The 19,924-nt window shown below is 37.5% G+C and overlaps 1 protein-coding gene across 1 annotated transcript in view; it reads left to right on the top strand.

The window, feature by feature from the left end:
- lrp1ab (low density lipoprotein receptor-related protein 1Ab) overlaps positions 1 to 19,924 on the top strand; it is a 198,379-nt gene that overhangs the window by 78,051 nt on the left and 100,404 nt on the right. The gene's annotated exons all lie outside the window — the stretch shown is intronic.

The following is a 19,924-nucleotide window of genomic DNA, read 5'->3' as shown; positions in this document are numbered from 1 at the left end:
TTCTTCTTCTCCAAAGTGAATCGCATTTTAGAGGACCTAAACATTCCCGAAAACTCACAAAACTTTGCACACACATCAAACCTGGCGAAAATTTACGTCTGATTTGGGTTTCAGAAGTGGGTGTGGCAAAATGGCTCGACAGCGCCACCTTTAGACGTTCAGCGGTGTGCGCTTTCAGCTGTGATTCACGTACATACACAGAAATCGGTACACACATGTACCACACCAAAACCTACAAAAAAGCCTCTTGGAGCAAAATTTGACACCCAACAGGAAGTCGGTTATTTTTAATTTTCTTAGCAAAATTTGTGTAATTTTTGCCATTTTCAGGCGTCATACTTGAACGAACTCCTCCTAGAGATTTATTCGGATCAACGGCAAATTTGGTGAGTCTAATCTAAAGCCCTTTGTGACGTTAAATTGCGAAGATCTAGAGTTTTCATCGGAGGGCGTGTCCGTGGCGGCCTGGCAAATTTCGATGCTTCGCCATGAAAAAGGAAGTTGCTATAACTCAGGCATAAAATGCCCGATCTGCCCCAAACTTCACATGTGTGATAACACTCCTGACCTGATGACATCTACATGCCCATATTCAGTTGTACTCATAGCGCCACCTGCTGGCACCAGGAAGTGTCATGCTGTACTCTGCAACAAACTCCTCCAAAAGATTTAATCAGATCAACACCAAAATCGGTCAGTCTAATAAAAAGGCTTTAGCGATGTTAAATTGCGAAGATCTTGAGTTTTCGTTGAAGGGTGTGTCCGTGGCGGCCTGGCAAATTTCGTGGTCTCGCCATGGATATAAAACTTGTTATTACTCAGCCATAAAATGTCCGATTTGCCTCAAACTTCACATGTTCGATAAGAGTCCTGGCCTGAACCAATCTGAAGGCCTATATTCTATTATAATCACAGCGCCACCTGTTGGCAACAGGAATGACTTGTACCAAACTCCTCCTAGAGATTTAATGATATCAACATTATATTTGGTCAGTCTGATCTCGAGGCCTTAGAGATGTTAAATTGTGAAGATCTTTAGTTTTCGTTAAAGGGCGTGTCCATGGCGGCCTGACAAAGTTTGATGTTTCGCCATGGACATAAAAGTTGTTATAACTCAGCCATAAAATGTCCGATCTGCCTCAAACTTCACATGTTTGGTAAGAGTCCTGGCCTGAAGACATCTAAAGGCCAATATACAGATATTATTATAGTGCCACCTATTGGCAGCAGGATATATCATATCTTGCACTAACTCACACATACCAAGGTCAATCTGCACCAAACTTCATATGTTTGATGAAAGTGCTGGCCTGAACACATCTACATGCCAATAATCAGTTATAGGCATAGCGCCACCAGCTGGCAGCAGGAAGTTTGGCACATTTAAGTGACTTTGATCTATTTTTCCTACATTTACTGTATTAAAAGCATACTGCCCACCGTTTGCTGTGTTCCTAAAGCCACCGGTCGGCGGTGAGCCCGTGTGCGAGGGCCCGTTCATCGCTGCTTGCAGCTTTAATTATTATTCTTCTTCTTCTTCTCCAAAATGAAAAGTCTTTTTGAGGGCCTAAACATGCCCGAAAACTCACGAAACTTTGCACACGCATCAGACCTGGCGAAAATTTACATCTGATATGGTTTTCAAAAGTGGGTGTGGCAAAATGGCTCGATAGCGCCACCTATAAAATTTCAACGGAGTGCGCCTCGAGCTACGTTTCACGTACATGTACGAAACTCGGTACACATATGTAACACACCAATACCTACAAAAAAGTCTCCTGGTGCAACATCCGAAACCCAACAGGAAGTCCGTTATATTGACTTTCCTGTACGATTTTTGTGCAGTTTTTGCCATTTTCAGGCCTCGTACTTTAACGAACTCCTCCTACAGTTTTTATCCGATCATCTTCAAATTTGCTGAGTGTCATCATAAGGCCTTTGCGATGTTAAATTGCGAAGCTTTAGAGTTTTCGTCGATGGGCGTGTCCGTGGCGGCCTGACAAACTTTGATGTTTCGCCATGAAAAAGGAAGTTGCTATAACTCAGGCATACGATGTCCGATCTGCCTCAAACTTCACATGTTTGATGACAGTCCGGTCCTGAACACATGTCAGTGCCCAAATTCAGTTATAGTCATAGCGCCACCTGCTGACAACAGGAAATGACATCTTTAACACTGTTACGGACTCTTAGCAACATATTGAAAAGCGTTAACAAGTCGTAAATAGGCTAGCAACATGCTACAAACATGCTAAAACATGCTAGCAACACTTAGCTAAGAGCTAAAGCATGCTATTAATACAAATACAAAAGGAAATTGCTGTAACTCATGTATATACTGTTGAATCTGACCCAAACTTAATATTCAACATGCTACAAAAATAATAAAGCATGCTAGCAACACTTAGCTAATATGCTAAAGCATGCTAATAATACAATAAAACAGGAAGTTACTCTAACTCAGGCATACCATGTCCAATCAGCCCCAAACTTAACATGTTTGATAAGAATCCTGGCCCAAACACACGCCCATGCCTGTATTCAGTTATAGTCATAGCGCCACCAGCTGGTAACAGGAAGCCATATGTTTAATACTGTTGTGGATGACTAGCAACATTTAAAAAAAAAATCAACAACTGTTAAAAAGGGTAGAAACATGCTAGAAACATGCTATAACATGTTAGCAACATTTAGCTAAGTTCTAAAGCATGCTCTTAATGCAATGAAACAGGAAGTTACTGTAACTCAGGCAGGCAATGTCCAATCAGCCCCAAACTTCACATGTTTGATAACAGTCGTGACCTGAAGATGTCTACATGCCAATATTCAGTTATAGTTATAGCGCCACCTACTGTCAACAGGAAGTGACATGTTTAACACTGTGACACACTATTAGCAACACACTAAAAAAGCCATTGAGTGCTAAACTAGTTTAAAACGTACTCAAACATGCTAGCAACACTTACTTAGTGCTAAAGCATGTTGTTAAAGACATAAAACAGGAAGTTACTGTAACTCAGGCATGCAATGTCCAATCAGCCCCAAACTTCACATGTTTGATAAGACTCTTGGCCTGAATATATATACATGCCCATATTCAGTTATAGTCACAGCGCCACCTGCTGACAACAGGAAGTGATGTTAAATGGTGTTACGGACTCCTAGCAACATATTAAAAAGCTTTAGCAAGTTTTAAATAGGCTAGCATCATGCTAGAATCATGTTAAAACATGCTAGCAACACTTAGCTAAGAGCTAAAGCATGATATTAATACAAAGAAAAATAAGTGTAACTCATGCATACAATGTCCAATCTGACCCAAGCTTAATATGTTTGATAAGAGTGCTGGTCTGAACACAAGCCAATGCCCATATTCAGTTATAGTCATAGTGCCACCTGCTGGCATCAGGAAGTCACATGTTTAATACTGTTGTGGATGCCAAGCAACATTTTAATAATATCAACAAGTGTTAAATAGGGTAGCAACATGCTAGAAACATGTTAGCAACATTTAGCTAAGTGCTAAAGCATACTCTTAATGCAATGAAACAGGAAGTTACTGTAACTCAGGCATGCAATGTCCAATCAGCCCCAAACTTAATATGTTTGATAAGAGTCCTGGCCTGAATACATTTACATGCCAGTATTTAGTTATAGTCATAGCGCCACCAGCTGGCAACAGCAAATTACTTGTTTTACACTAACTTAAGCATGCAATGTACAATTTGCACCAAACTTGACAAGTTTGCCAATAGTCCTGGCCTGAAGACATCTAAAAGCCAATATTTCATAATAGCGCCACCTGTTGGCAGCAGGATATGTCATGACTTACACTCAAGCATGCCATGTTCAAGCTTCACCAAACTTCATTTGTTTCATGAAAGCACTGGCCTGAACACATCTGCATGCCAATATTCAGTTATAGGCATAGCGCCACCAGCTGGCAGCAGGAAGATTGGCACATATCAATGACTTTGACATATTCCTCCTACATTTACTGTGTTAATAGCATAGTGCCCACCATTCGCCACCGATCGGCGGTGAGCCCGAGTGCGAGGGCCCTACCATCGCTGCTTGCAGCTTTAATTTTTTTTATTTTTTTTCAACTGTTGGGGCACTTTTGGGGGCCTTAACATACTCAAAAACTCTTGAAAATTTGCACACACGTCGGAATCTGCCGTCGTCCGGACGCCACAGAGGCTGGGACCCGGGCGTGGTTCAGGGCCTCTACAGCGCCCCCTGGAACACAGTTTGAAAACTTGATGTACTGCGCACACATACTTGCGCGTATTGATATGAAACTCGGTACACATATAGAACTCATCGAGCTGAACAACTTTTGTACTCTATGTCATGGGCTCCACGCAACAGGAAGTGAGATATTTAGGGCTGTTTAAAAAGCGCATGCTCTGGAATTTAACGTACTCCTCCCAGGAATTCCATGGGATTGTCACCAAACTCGGTCAGCATGATCTCAAGACATTGGGGACGCTAAATTGCGAGGAGATTTTTGATATCTCGAATGGTTTGGCCGTGGCAAGGCGACAAAGTTATGGCGAGAAATGAGAAACAGGAAGTGTCTAATAACTGTTGCACACATTGCCTGATTCTGATGAAACTTCACAAGTTTGTTCCTTGTATGATGCCGATTCCATAAATGTGACTATTATGAGTCAAAGTTATAGCGCCACCAACTGGCAGCAGGAAACGTGTCATTTTCAAAATGCTTTGAAATCAGCCTCTTAATTTTACTCGATTTTCTTTAAACTTCATCAAAATCATGTCAAAACACGGCCGATAAGAATATGTAAAGGGGTCGATGATAAATCAAATGCTGTTGCCATGGCAACGTGTCAAACTTTAAAATTACATTCCTGTCTTTTCGAGGCAGATAACATGCTTAGAATTTCATGAAACTCAACACACACATCAATATTAATGATAGTTAGACACTGGCAAAAGGTCATAAATGGGCGTGGAGCAGGCACTCTATAGCGCCATCTTTTGACAAAAGTTGGGGGGTTAGTTTTTCCTACAGTCACCAAACTCTGTACTTATATTGTTCTCATCAATCTGGACAACTTTCTAAATCAAACTCATTAGCTAAGACCAACAGAAAGCCGGCTATTTTGATTTGAAGGTGGATTTTTTGAAAAATCAGGTTGTAAACAAATTCACACTACTCCTAAGAACAACCAGCTGTTCACACCAAACTTTTTTAACATGAAGAGAAGATTCTGAAGATGTTAAATTGCGAGCGGATTTTGGATATCTCGAACGGTGTTGACGTGGTGATTTTTTAAAGATGTAGTAAAAAACATAACCCTAATTTTTTATAACTTTAAAGTGCAGCATCCAAACTCTTTAAAACTTTTTTCACACAGAGATCTAATCATTCTGAGCAAGTGCTGGAAATATAAATTTTATACAAGCTTCAATGAATTAAAGAAAATTTAAAAAATAACTCAGAAACCTGCTGTCACTCTGGTGAATGTCTCTACAGTATGTGTGTGCGTTCAGTCAGGCACAGAGAAGCTCATTATTGCAGGGGGGAGGGGTGAGAGGCAGAGAGGGTGACAGAGTAGAGAGCCATCCTACAGACCATCTTTGAACAAAAAATGCACATATGTATTTTAATTACATAAATATGTCTGATCTTTGAGAGTCTGATATTTTGAGAAAATATAAAGGGTCACTTAGTCTTTCATTGTTCGTATTTTGCAGTTGTTGTTTTTTATTTATTTGTATTTATCACCCCGTTAAAATACTCAACTTGATTTTTAAAGATATTTTGAAAGAATGAAGAGTTTATAGAGCACTTTATTGTGTATTGCTGTACACCCACATGAACTGTGTTCATGTTCATGTTAATTCACAGTACATAAACTTTATGGCCCGGTTTCCCAGACAGGGCTTAGACTAAGCCAGGATTAGACTATAGTTCAATTAGGACATTTAAGTAATTTTTATGAACATGCTAAGAAAAAAACATTACTGGGGTGCATCTTGAGACAAAATAAAGGCACTGATATATTTTAAAATCAATCAGTGCAATTTTATTTCAGTTGAAACAACTCAGACTTACATTTTAGTCTAGGACTAGGCTTAAGCCTTGTCTGCGAAACCGGGCCTATATGAATACTTTTTTTAGCTTAATATTAATTAACATTAATAAATGCTATTTATTTATTGGTCATGTTAACTAATATAGTTAATTTTAACAAATGAAACTGGATGGCAACATTTTATATTTTGTGTGTATGTGTCTGTGTGTTGATTTTAAAGTGTAACCCTTTCAATTCTGTAAACTTAAAATCCAAACTAGCAGAGGGTTACTGTGAATGCATGTGCCAACTGGGCACCGTCTTCCTTATTGATTCTTAGTTATGTAGCACTTAAGAGTGATGTCTTATAACAGGAGTCACCAGCAAAGCAATATCCACACAAAAATTGTAAAGATAGGTAACAATGACATTTAAGCAGAAGTGGTGGATGTAAAGGAAGCAATAATAACATTTTGCTATCATCATGAATCATGTTCTTATCATCATTTGTAGCATACTGGTTCACAGTTGGCATTTATCTGAAGTCCTTGCATTGATTGCATTTAGTTAAATCAACATTATATTTGGTCAGTCTGATCTTGAAGCCTTAGAGATGTTAAATTGTGAAGATCTTGAGTTTTCATTAAAGGGCATGTCCGTGGTGGCCTGACAAAGTTTGATGTTTCTGCATAGACATAGAAGTGGTTATAACTTAGCCTGAAAATGTCTGATCTGCCACAAAATTCACAGGTTTGGTAAGTGTCCTGGCCTGAAGACACCTAAAGACCAATATTCAGATATTATCATAGCGCCACCTGTTGGCAGCAGGATATCTCATATATTTCACTAACTCAAACATACCAAGGTCAATCTGCACCAAACTTCATATGTTTGATAATAGTGCTGGCCTGAACACATCTACATGCCAATAATCAGTTATAGGCATAGCGCCACCAGCTGGCAGCGGCAAGTTTGGCACATTTAAGTGACTTTGACATATTTCTCCTACATTTACTGTATTAAAAGCATACTGCCCACCGTTTGCTGTTTTCCTGAAGCCACCGGTCGGCGGTGAGCCCGGGTGCGAGGGCCCGTTCATCGCTGCTCGCAGCTTTAATTAGGGCCCGAGCCCAAAAGGGCGAAGGCCCTATTGTTTTCCTAAGGATTCTTATTTTTTTATTTTTTATTTTTTGTTAACCTTCCGGGCACTTAAGGGGGTCTTAACATGCTCAAAAACTCTTGAAAATTTGCACACATGTCGGAATATGCGGCCATCAGGACGTCACAGAGGCTGGTACCGGGGCGTGGCAAGGGGACTCTACAGCGCCCCCTGGAATTTTTAGGGCCATATAGCACACATACTTGAACGTACACATATGAAACTCGGTACACATATAGAACTCATTGAGCTGAACAACTTTTGTACTCTATGTCATTTTCTTAACGCAACAGGAAGTGAGATATTTAGGGCTGTTTAAAAAGCGCATGCTCTGGAATTTAACGTACTCCTCCCAGGATTTCCATACGATTGTCACCAAACTCGGTCAGCATGATCTCAAGACATTGGGGACGCTAAATTGCGAGGGGATTTTTGATATCTCGAACGGTTTGGCCGTGGCAAGGCGACAAAGTTATGGCGAGAAATGAGAAACAGGAAGTGTCTAATAACTGTTGCACACATTGCCTGATTCTGATGAAACTTCACCAGATTGTTCGTTGTATGATGCCGATTCCATAAATGTGACTATTATGAGTCAAAGTTATAGCGCCACCATCTGGTAGCAGGAAGCGTGTCATTTTCAAAATGCGTTGAAATCAGCCTCTTAATTTTACTTGATTTTCTTCAAACTTCATCAAAATAATGTCAAAACACGGCCGATAAGAATATGTAAAGGGTACGATGATAAATCAAATGCTGTTGCCATGGCAACGTGTTAAACTTTAAAATTAGATTCCTGTCTTTTCGAAGCAGATAACATGCTTAGAATTTCATGAAACTCAACACACACATCAATATTAATGATAGTTAGACACTGGCAAAAGGTCATAAATGGGCGTGGAGCAGGCACTCTATAGCGCCATCTTTTGACAAAAGTTGGGGGGTTAGTTTTTCCTACAGTCACCAAACTCTGTACATATATTGTTCTCATCAATCTGGACAACTTTCTAAATCAAACTCATTAGCTAAGACCAACAGGAAGCCGGCTATTTTGATTTGAATGTGGATTTTTGGAAAAATCAGGCTGTAAACAAATTCACACTCCTTCTAAGAATAACAAGGTATTCACACCAAACTTTTTTAACATGAAGAGAAGATTCTGAAGATGTTAAATTGCGAGCGGATTTGGGATATCTTGAACGGTGTTGACGTGGTGATTTTTTTAAAAACATAACCCTAATTTTTTATATCTTTAAAGTGCAGCATCCAAACTCTTTAAAACTTTTTTCACACAGAGATCTAATCATTATGAGCAAGTGCTGGTAATATCATAGTTATTCAAGCTTCTATGAATTAAAGAAAATTAAAAAAAGAAATCAGTAAACTGTTGTCACTGGGCTGACAGTCTGTGTTGAAACTAAGAGTGACTGAAGGGGGAGGGGTGAAAGGGAGAGAGACCAGTGGAACATGCTGTTTTGCTTAAGACCATCTTTGAGGAGATGCACATTGCTGTAGTTTAATCTGCATAAATAAGTCTGAACTTTGAGAGTCTGATCTTTGAGAAAATATAAAGGGTCACGAACTCTTTCATTCTTTGTATATTGCAGTTGTTGTTTTTTATTTATTTTTTACTGAACTGTACCATGAACTTGTCCTATTCAGTCACATAGCAAAAGATTAAGAAAAATACAGCTTTTTAGCATGAGCGATTTATCTTCATTGATAGACATTTATTTTCATAATTAAAATTTTTGATTCAATAAAAAAAAACACTAACAATTTCAAGACAAACTTTGACAACAAAACAAACTTTGCTGTTATCTGTTCAAAACATCTGAAAATTGTACCATTTTAAGATGAGTTATATTTATATATCGCCCCATTACAATACCCAACTTGATTTTTAAAGATATTTTGAAAGAATGAAGTGTTTATTGAGCACTTTATTGTTTATTGTTGTATACCCACATGAACTGTGTTCATGTTCATGTTAATTCACAGTACATACACTATGTTAAAAGATACTAATTTACCTTTAAACAATATATGAGTACTTTTTTAGGTTAATATTAATTAACATTAATAAATGCTTTTTATTATTGTTCATGTTAACAATGTTAACAAATGAAACTGGATGGTAAAGTTGTATATTTAGTGTGTATTTGTCTGTGTGTTGATTTAAAAATGTAACCCTTTCATTTCTGTAAACTTTAAATCCAAACTGGCAGAGGGTTACTGTGAATGCATGTGCCAACTGGGCACCGTTTTCCTAATTGATTCTTAGTTATGTAGCGCTTAAGAGTGATGTCTTATAACAGGAGTCACCTGCAAAGCAATGTCCACACACAAATGGAACAGATAGGTAACGATGACATTTAAGCAAAAGTGGTGGACGTAAAGCAAGCAATAATAACATTTTGTTATCATCATGAATTACATGTTCTTATCATCATCCTCAGAATATAGGGAAAATGTTCCCTATATTGTGAACGGCTTTGGGATATCTTGAACGGTGTTGATGTGGTGATTTATGAAAGTAACAATAAAAAAGATGAAGAGTTATTTTCATATATCTTTAAATTGCATTATTCTTACTCATCAAAACTTTTTACATATAAAGAACAAGAAATTCTTAGGAAATACGTGTAGTTTCAAAATGTTATCATGCTCAGAGGCCCCAAAAACATTAAAAGTGTCAAATAAATTCGTCAGATTAAAGCTCTAATACCAGGGATGAACACTAGAGGTCCTCATAAGATAAGGAATCGTTTGACCTCTAATGCTATTTAGCTCATTGTCAGTGTATAAGAATGACAATAATCCATAGAATCAGTTGATATGTACTGTACTGTCAGTGTAATTTTACATAATTATTTTGTATAGGTGCTTAAAGAGCATTAAAATATTTTTTTTATCTTTTAAGGAAAAATTATGTGATTTAAATACATATATACACTCTCACTGATAGAACAAAGTATCTTATAAGTATGACACTATACTGCTCAGTTCACTTAATTAGAATGAGAAACAAATACAAAAAGGCCAAAAAGTCAACTAAGTTAATATGTATTTATTTTCAATATATTTGTTTATAATTATTTCACAGATGCTTATAGACTATTAAAATAATATTTAAAAATGCTTGTAGACCATAAAACATGGTAACTATTTAAAATAGGGTCCAATACCTACAAAAAAGCCTCTTGGAGCAAAATTTGACACCCAACAGGAAGTCGGTTATTTTTTTCTCAGCAAATTTTGTCATTTTTGCCATTTTCAGGCCTCGTACTTGAACGAACTCCTCCTAGAGATTTATCCGGATTAACGCCAAATTTGCTGAGTGTAATCTAAAGCACTTTGTGACGTTAAATTGCAAAGATCTAGAGTTTTCATTGGAGGGCGTGTCCATAGCGGTCTCGCAAATTTCGATGTTTCGCCATGAAAAAGGAAGTTTCTATAACTCAGGCATACAATGTCCGATCTGTCCCAAACTTCACATGTGTGATAACACTCCTGACCTGAAGACATCTACATTCCCATATTCAGTTATAGTCATAGCGCCACCTGCTGGCAACAGGAAGTGTCATGCTGTACTCTACAACAAACTCCTCCAAGAGATTTATACAGATCAACACTAAAATCGGTCAGTCTAATAAAAAGGCTTTAGTGATGTTAAATTGCGAAGATCTTGAGTTTTCGTTGAAGGGCATGTCCGTGGTGGCCTGACAAAGTTTGATGTTTGGTCATGGACATAGAAGTTGTTATAACTCAGCCATAAAATGTCCAATCTGCCTCAAACTTCACATGTTTGATAAGAGTCCTGGCCTGAAGACATCTTAAGGCCAATATTCAGATATTATCATAGCGCCACCTATTGACAGCAGGATATATCATATCTTGCACTAACTTAAACATACCAAGGTCAATCTGCACCAGACTTCATATGTTTGATGAAAGTGCTGGCCTGAACACATCTACATGCCAATAATCAGTTACAGGCATAGCGCCACCAGCTGGCAGCAGGAGGTTTGGCACATTTAAGTGACTTTGATCTATTTTTCCTACATTTACTATTTTAAAAGCATAATGCCCACCGTTTGCTATTTTCCTAAAGCCACCGGTCGGCGGTGAGCCCGGGTGCGAGGGCCCGTTCATCGCTGCTTGCAGCTTTAATTTTTATTTTTTTTCAACCGTTGGGGCACTTTTGGGGGCCTTAACATACTCAAAAACTCTTGAAAATTTGCACACACGTTGGAATCTGCCGTCGTCCGGATGCCACAGAGGCTGGGACCCGGGCGTGGTTCAGGGCCTTTACAGCGCCCCCTGGAACACAGTTTGAAAACTTGATGTACTGCGCACACATACTTGCACGTATTGATATGAAACTCGGTACACATATAGAACTCATCAAGCCGAACAACTTTTGTACTCTATGTCATGGGCTCCACGCAACAGGAAGTGAGATATTTAGGGCTGTTTAAAAAGCGCATGCTCTGGAATTTAACGTAGTCCTCCCAGGATTTCCATAGGATTGTCACCAAACTCGGCCAGCATGATCTCAAGACATTGGGGACGCTAAATTGCGAGGGGATTTTTGATATCTCGAACGGTTTGGCCGTGGCAAGGCGACAAAGTTATGGCGAGAAATGAGAAACAGGAAGTGTCTAATAACTGTTGCACACATTGCCTGATTCTGATGAAACTTCACCAATTTGTTCCTTGTATAATCCCGATTCCATAAATGTGACTATTATGAGTCAAAGTTATAGCGCCACCAACTGGCAGCAGGAAGCGTGTCATTTTCAAAATGCTTTGAAATCAGCCTCTTAATTTTACTTGATTTTCTTTAAACTTCATCAAAATAATGTCAAAACATGGCCGATAAGAATATGTAAAGGGGTCGATGATAAATCAAATGCTGTTGCCATGGCAACGTCTCAAACTTTAAAATTAGATTCCTGTCTTTTCGAGGCAGATAACATGCTTAGAATTTCATGAAACTCAACACACACATCAATATTAATGATAGTTAGACACTGGCAAAAGGTCATAAATGGGCGTGGAGCAGGCACTCTATAGCGCCATCTTTTGACAAAAGTTGGGGGGTTAGTTTTACCTACAGTCACCAAACTCTGTACATATATTGATCTCATCAATCTGGACAACTTTCTAAATTAAACTCATTAGCTAAGACCAACAGGAAGCCGGCTATTTTGATTTGAATGTGGATTTTTTGAAAAATCAGGCTGTAAACAAATTCACACTTCTTCTAAGAACAAAAAGCTTTTCACACCAAACTTTTTTAACATGAAGAGAAGATTCTGAAGATGTTAAATTGCGAGCGGATCTGGGATATCTTGAACGGTGTTGACGTGGTGATTTTTTAAAGATGTAGTAAAAAACATAACCCTAATTTTTTATATCTTTAAAGTGCAGCATCCAAACTCTTTAAAACTTTTTTCACACAGAGATCTAATCATTATGAGCAAGTGCTGGTAATGTCATAATTATTCAAGCTTCTATGAATTAAAGAAAATTAAAAAAAGAACTCAGTAACCTGCTGTCACTGGGCTGACTGTCTGTGTTGACACTAAGTGACTGAAGGGGGGAGGGGTGAAAGGTAGAGAGACCAGTGGAACATGCTGTTTTTCTTAAGACCATCTTTGAGGAAAATGCACATTAAACTACAGCAATGTGCAATGTGCAATCTACATTAATATGTGACCCTGGACCACAAAACCAGTCTTAAGTCGCTGGGGTATATTTGTAGCAATAGCCAAAAATACATTGTATGGGTCAAAATTATTGATTTTTCTTTTATGCCAAAAATCATTAGGAAATTAAGTAAAGATCATGTTCCAAGAAGATTTTTTGTAAAATTCCTACTATAAATATATCAAAATGTAATTTTTGATTAGTAATATGCATTGTTAAGAACCTAATTTGAAGAACTTTTAAGGTGATTTTCTCAGCATTTTGATTTTTTTGCACCCTCAGATTCCAGGTTTTCAAACAGTTGTATCTCGGGCAAATATTGTCCTATCCTAACAAACCATACATCAATAGAAAGCTTATTTATTGAGCTTTCATATGATGTATACATCTCAGTTTTGTAAAATTTAACCTTATGACTGGTTTTGTGGTCCAGGGTCACATATGTCTGAACTTTGAGAGTCTGATCTTTGAGAAATTATAAAGGGTCACGAACTCTTTCATTCTTTGTATTTTGCAGTTGTTGTTTTTTTATTTATTTTTTACTGAACTGTACCATGAACTTGTCCTATTCAGTCACATAGCAAAAGATTAAGAAAGATACAACTTTTTAGCATGAGCGATTTATCTTCATTGATAGACATTTATTTTCATAATTTAAATTTTAGATTCAATAAAAAAACACTAACAATTTCAAGACAAACTTTGACAACAAAACAAACTTTGCTGTTATCTGTTCGAAACATCTGAAAACTGTGTTCATGTTCATGTTAATTCACAGTACATAAACTAATGTTAAAAGATACTAATTTACCTTTAAACAATATATGAGTACTTTTTTAGGTTAATATTAATTAACATTAATAAATGCTATTTAATTATTGTTCATGTTAACAATGTTAACAAATGAAACTGGATGGTAAAATTGTATATTTAGTGTGTATGTGTCTGTGTGTTGATTTTAAAATGTAACCCTTTCAATTCTGTAAACTTTAAATCCAAACTGGCTGAGGGTTACTGTGAATGCATGTGCCACCTGGGCACCGTTTTCCTAATTTATTCTTAGTTATGTAGCGCTTAAAAGTGATGTCTTATAACAGGAGTCACCTGCAAAGCAATATCCACACACATATTGAACAGATAGGTAACGATGACATTTAAGCAGAAGTGGTGGACGTAAAGCAAGCAATAATAACATTTTGTTATCATCATGAATTACATGTTCTTATCGTCATCATCAGAATATTGGGAAAATGTTCCCTATATTGTGAACGGCTTTGGGATATCTTGAACTGTGTTGATGTGGCGATTCATGAAAGTAACAATAAAAAAAGATGAAGAGTTATATTCATATATCTTTAAATTGCATTATTCTAACTCATCAAAACTTTTTACATAATAAGAACAAGAAATTCTTAGGAAATACGTGTAGTTTCAAAATGTTATCATGCTCAGAGGCCCCAAAAACATTAAAAGTGTCATTTAAATTTGTCTGATTAAAGCTCTAATACCAGGGATGAACACTAGAGGTCCTCATAAGATAAGGAATCATTTGACCTCTAATGCTATTTAGCTCATTCTCAGTGTATAAGAATGACAATAATCCATAGAATCAGTTGATATGTACTGTATTGTCAGTGTACTTATACATAATTATTTTTTATAGGTGCTTAAAGAGCATTAAAATCTTTTTTTTTTCATCTTTTAAGGAAAAATTATATGATTTAAATACATATATACACTCTCACTGATAGAACAAAAAATCTTATAAGTATGACACTATACTGCTCAGTTCACTTAATTAGAATGAGAAACAAATATATCAACTAAGTTAATATGTATTTATTTTTAATATATTTGTTTATAATTATTTCACAGATGCTTATAGATCATTAAAATAATATTTAAAAATGGTTGTAGATCATAAAACATGGTAAATATTTAAAATAGGGTCTCTTTTGTTAACAATGGTTAATGAACTAACAAACACGAACGAACAACGGACAATATATTTGTACTCGATTTTATTCAAACTTCATCAGAATAATGTAAAAACACGGCCGAGTCTGTAAAGGCGCCCCTGATGCATCAAATGCTGTTGCCATGGCAAATAAATAAAAATAAAAAATACATTCAAATATTTGTTTCCTGTGTTTTTGAGGCAGATAGCGTGCTTAGAATTTCATTTTCCATTTTCAATGATTTATTATATATTTAAAGTGCAGCATCCTAACTCTTTGAAACTTTTTTCATACAAATAACTATTCATTCTTATCAAGCACAATTCATTTCATAATTATACAAAACTCCACGAATTAAAAAAAAAAAAACATATCTGATCTCATTCTGCTCTGCACTCTATGTGTGTGTTTGTGTGGTAAGTGGCTGAGTGTAAGGAGGGGGGATGGGTGGTAAGAGAATGAGTCAGAGAGGAGGAGAGACAGTTAGGGTTAGTCCAAAGGGTTACTGTGAATGCATTTGCCTACTGGGCACCGTTTCCCTGATGCTATCGGGATGGCGACTGCACAGACGGCGAGGGCCCGGTCATCGCTGCTTGCAGCTTTAATTTAAAATAATAATGACAAAATATAATATAGATGATAGAAAGTTTCCTGGTTTAGATACACTGGTCTAAAAGAGTGTTCATAATTCAAATTAATGCCTTTTGACCACTTTTGTGGCATACCTTAGAAATTGTTTCAACTTGTACTGTAATATATAAAATAAACGAAAGAAACCTGCTGTTGATAGAAATTGACTTGGAATACATGTCAGTGGGTGAACTGCTGTACATTGATCCATATTTTCATTTTAAGTCCTTAACTGTCAACACATTTTCACTTTGTTTTTACAAACATTTCTGCTGAGCTTGTATTTAACCAGCAACATTCCTTTAAATTATACGGCACGACTAAGTCCATGTTAAATCTGCTCCTGCAGAAAATCCTGCAGATGTTATGTCACACTTTGCATATTCATAATTATTCAATTTTCTTAAACCCATAATACTATCAGCTACTCAGAAATGTGTAGTACACACATTTTTACCTTACTTTACTATTCTGTCAGCATTTACTCATTACTCAAGTTGTTTCTAACCTGTATGGATTTTTCTGTTAAAGGTGACCTTTTATGCCCTTTTTTTTTTACATATAAGTCTTAGGTGTCCCCAGAATGTGTCTGAAGTTTCAGCACAAAAAACCCACAGATCATTTATTACATCATTTTGAAAATACCTATTTTGAGTGGAAGCAGAAACACAACGGCATGTGAGTAACGTTACTAAACTAAGTTCTCTTTCATGTCTTCTTGCGATTAAAGGAACACTACACTTTTTTTGGAAATAGGCTCATTCTCCAACTCCCCCCGAGTTAATAAATTGAGTTTTACCGTTTTGAAATCCATTCGGTCATTCTCCTGTTCTGGCGATATCACTTTTAGCATAGCTTAGCATAAATCATCGAATCCTATGAGACCAATAGCATCGCGTTCAAAAATGACCAACGAGTTTCGACATTTGTCCTATTTAAAACTTGACTCTTCTGTAGTTATATCGTGTACTAAGACCAGCGGAAATGTAAAGCTGCGGTTTTCTAGGCCGGTAAGATTAGGAACTACACTTCCATTCCAGTGTAATAGTCAAGGAAGTTTGCTGCCGTAACATGGCCGAAGCAGGCGCAGTAATATCACACAGTGCCTGAAATTAGTTCCCAGCTAGGTAACTTCCAATATGACCGGCACTAAGTTTGTGTAATTCCGGTAGTTGCAGCTGTCAGAGTTGCAGCTGGTAAATTGTTAGTGGCTGGATTTACCTGTGTGCGATTAGCTATGGTTATGTGCAGTGTAAGGGGCTGTGATAGGACACGGCCATCCCAGCAATCTTCAGAGTAGACAGGACAACGAGGAGCATCGCCCATGGCTGTAAGTGTAACGTGACTAATTGCTGTTGTTGTTGGCTAACGTTACCTATGAAATACAACCCCTGACGACTAGGTTTGGGCGAACAGTTGGCTTACAGTATTTGCTATGACCAAATTCCACGTGTGATTGCAAAAGAAAGTTACTGCGAACAGTCGGTGGCGTTTTAAAGTGAGTTTTGAGTAAAAGTGTACATCATGAATATAAGCCTGAAAATGCAAACTGACAGTATGCATTCAAAATCTTTATATTATATATTGTAGTGGTTGCAGGAATAACTTACTCTTGCGACAGCTGGCCATTAGGTCCACTCGGCGTGTGACGTTTTTCCAGTTTATTTTGCCAAACCGGAAAAAAAAAATCTACTACTGCAAGATGCAGCATTGCAAGTCCTCGGATGTTGCGACACATGCCACTTCCTCATCAGGTAGATCGACCCTTGCTATCGATGGCAATACCAGAATGGCAATACCAAAGTCACGTTGGATATGTTGACGGAAGTAAGCATTTCCACATGTGCTGTGTGATATTACTGCGCCTGCTTCGGCCATGTTACGGCAGCAAACTTACTTGACTATTACGCCGGAATGGGAGTGTAGTTCCTAATCCTATCGGCCTAGAAAACCGCAGCTTTACATTTCCGCTGGTCTTAGTACACGATATAACTACAGAAGAGTCAAGTTTTAAATAGGACAAATATCGAAACTCGTTGGCCATTTTTGAACGTGATGCTACTGGTCTAATAGGATTCAATGATCTATGCTAAGCTATGCTAAAAGTAATATCACCAGAACAGGAGAACATCTGAATGCATTTCAAAACGCTAAAACTCAACTTATTAACTAAGGGGGAGTTGGAGAATGAGCCTATTTCCAAAAAAAGTGGAGTGTTCCTTTAAACTGTCAAATTCACACAAGTCTGTGTTAAAAACACATGAGCTACGAAAACGGTTATGTCTGTGAAGATAAACATCTGGGACAGAAATTGCATGTTTATATTAGATCTGTGGGGCAGCAGTGTAATATACAGTTAATAAATCAATAAATCCACTGCTCTCTTGTCGTCTCTGAGGCTGGGAAATAGTGTTCTGTGCTCGTCTGTGCAGCCAATGACAGAACAGTTAACATGTTTTGCTCTAACTTTTGCCATGGTGTTAGAACTGGTACACTGTTGTTTCTTGTAAAAACAAAATGAAAGCACCATGGGTGGAAACCTACAGATCAAGGGGCAGTAAAATTAACGTCACAGGGGAGCGATATCTGACATGCTCGTTTTTCCGCATACTTGTGTGGAACTGGGACCTGATTATAGCACTTAAACACGGAAAAAGTCAGATTTTCATGATATGTCACCTTACAAATTAATTCTGCACAATTTCCCTCAAAATACAAAAAAGGCTGCAGGCTCTGTCTAGACCTGTTCATGACTGACAGTTTTTTTGGGTAGCTAACGTTACGCCCCGAACGCCCTCAACTCTGTTTGGAGTAGTTTGTGGGTGTGAGGTCAGTGTATGAGCTGTGGTTGGATGGTATGGGCGAATTGATTCGATACAGGCCGTAGTGTTTTGCCTGCACATCTTCCTCTCTACACATTCCACAAAAGCCCCATTGTACCCCTCAGTGCCACAAGCTTTTGTGTGATGAGGACTCTCATTGTCCCTCTGCGTACATTTGTGTGGTTGAATCTCTGTAGGAGAAAGAAAGGACAGAGAGGAGGAGACAGGGTTGCAATGCATTGTGGGCCAATTGGACTTGAGCATTGTGGGCTCTCCAAATCATAACTGACCGAATGCCTTATGGTGGCCTTGTTTGTTTTCAGTCTCAAATGCATCCCCAGTGACTGTTCAAGATCAGATTTTAAGATTTTCTTCTGAAAGAGCTTGTAAAGTGGTTATTTTAATTTGAATTTTGACCTTCTGTGAAGCCGACCAGCATCTCCACATGTATTTAGCTCTGTCAGCTTGTGATCAGATCAACCGAGACGGATGTGCCTGGTATAAAAGTCCTGCGGGATTATAAAGGAGTTCCTTAAGTCAATATTACCATTGTGATTTTGTACTTCCCCGATCCGTTCCCACATTAACATATCAGACAAAATCACTGTTTTGATGGATGTGGCTTTCCCAGACCTGTGTATCCGGTGGGCACGTGGTGACTTGTTTTTTTGTCTGAGCAAAGCCGCAGTCTTAAGTTCACACAGAGGTTGGTGGACAGTGATACAGTGTTTGGCAGCGCAGCAATACCCACAGTATAAAACCAAGTGCACTCATCTGTGTCCAGTCAAACCTTTTAATCATACGCCCTGTGTGTCTGTGTTTTTGGTTGGTCGGGCAGTGAAGCCCTGTTGCGCTTTTATATTTTGCCAAGATGTCCTAAAGGCATCTCTAAGAGCATTAAAAGCTTTTCACTGTATGCCGCACACATGGAAATCACAAGCCATTTTCACAAATATCAAGTATCACATTTTGCATAAATGTGAGAGACTCTCATAACAGACTGAGGCTGATCCTAAGTGGTTTTAATTAGCTAGACTTGGGGCTGGCTTCATCGATTCTTCTACAGAATGTGGCTTTTCCTTTATATATATATTATTGCACACAACGTAAGTGAAGGTTGTTTTTGTTATTTTTGTTTTTTTCATGGTTCCTGTGTTTATTTAGTATTCATTTAGGCATATATTATTTACTTTTACGTATTTAACCCAAAGTTTTGATTTAATTTTTTTTTTATCAAAATATATCATTTATAATATACAATTTTAATGCTATTTTTATTTGACTTCAGGATTCCAATAGACAGTATCCAGTAGCTCTTTAGAATGATTAGATTCAGTGATTCATTTAAAAAACTTGATTCAGTGATTTATCCTCAGAATGTGAGAATTGTGTAAATATATATTTTATTGCATGTATGTAAGTAAATGATTTTGTTATTTTTGTATTTTGTTGCATAGTTTAAATCTCGTTTTTCGTTGTCCTGTGTTCATTTCGTATTCATTTAGGCCTGTTTTATTTACTTTTTTATTTTATATTATTTTATTAACCCAAAGTTTTGCGTTTTTTGATTTTAATTTTTCTATCAAATTTATTTAG

The sequence above is a fragment of the Garra rufa genome, chromosome 18 (genome assembly GCF_049309525.1).
Source record: "Garra rufa chromosome 18, GarRuf1.0, whole genome shotgun sequence".
NCBI lineage: Eukaryota > Metazoa > Chordata > Actinopteri > Cypriniformes > Cyprinidae > Garra > Garra rufa.
This window is presented reverse-complemented; position numbering and strand designations above follow the sequence as displayed.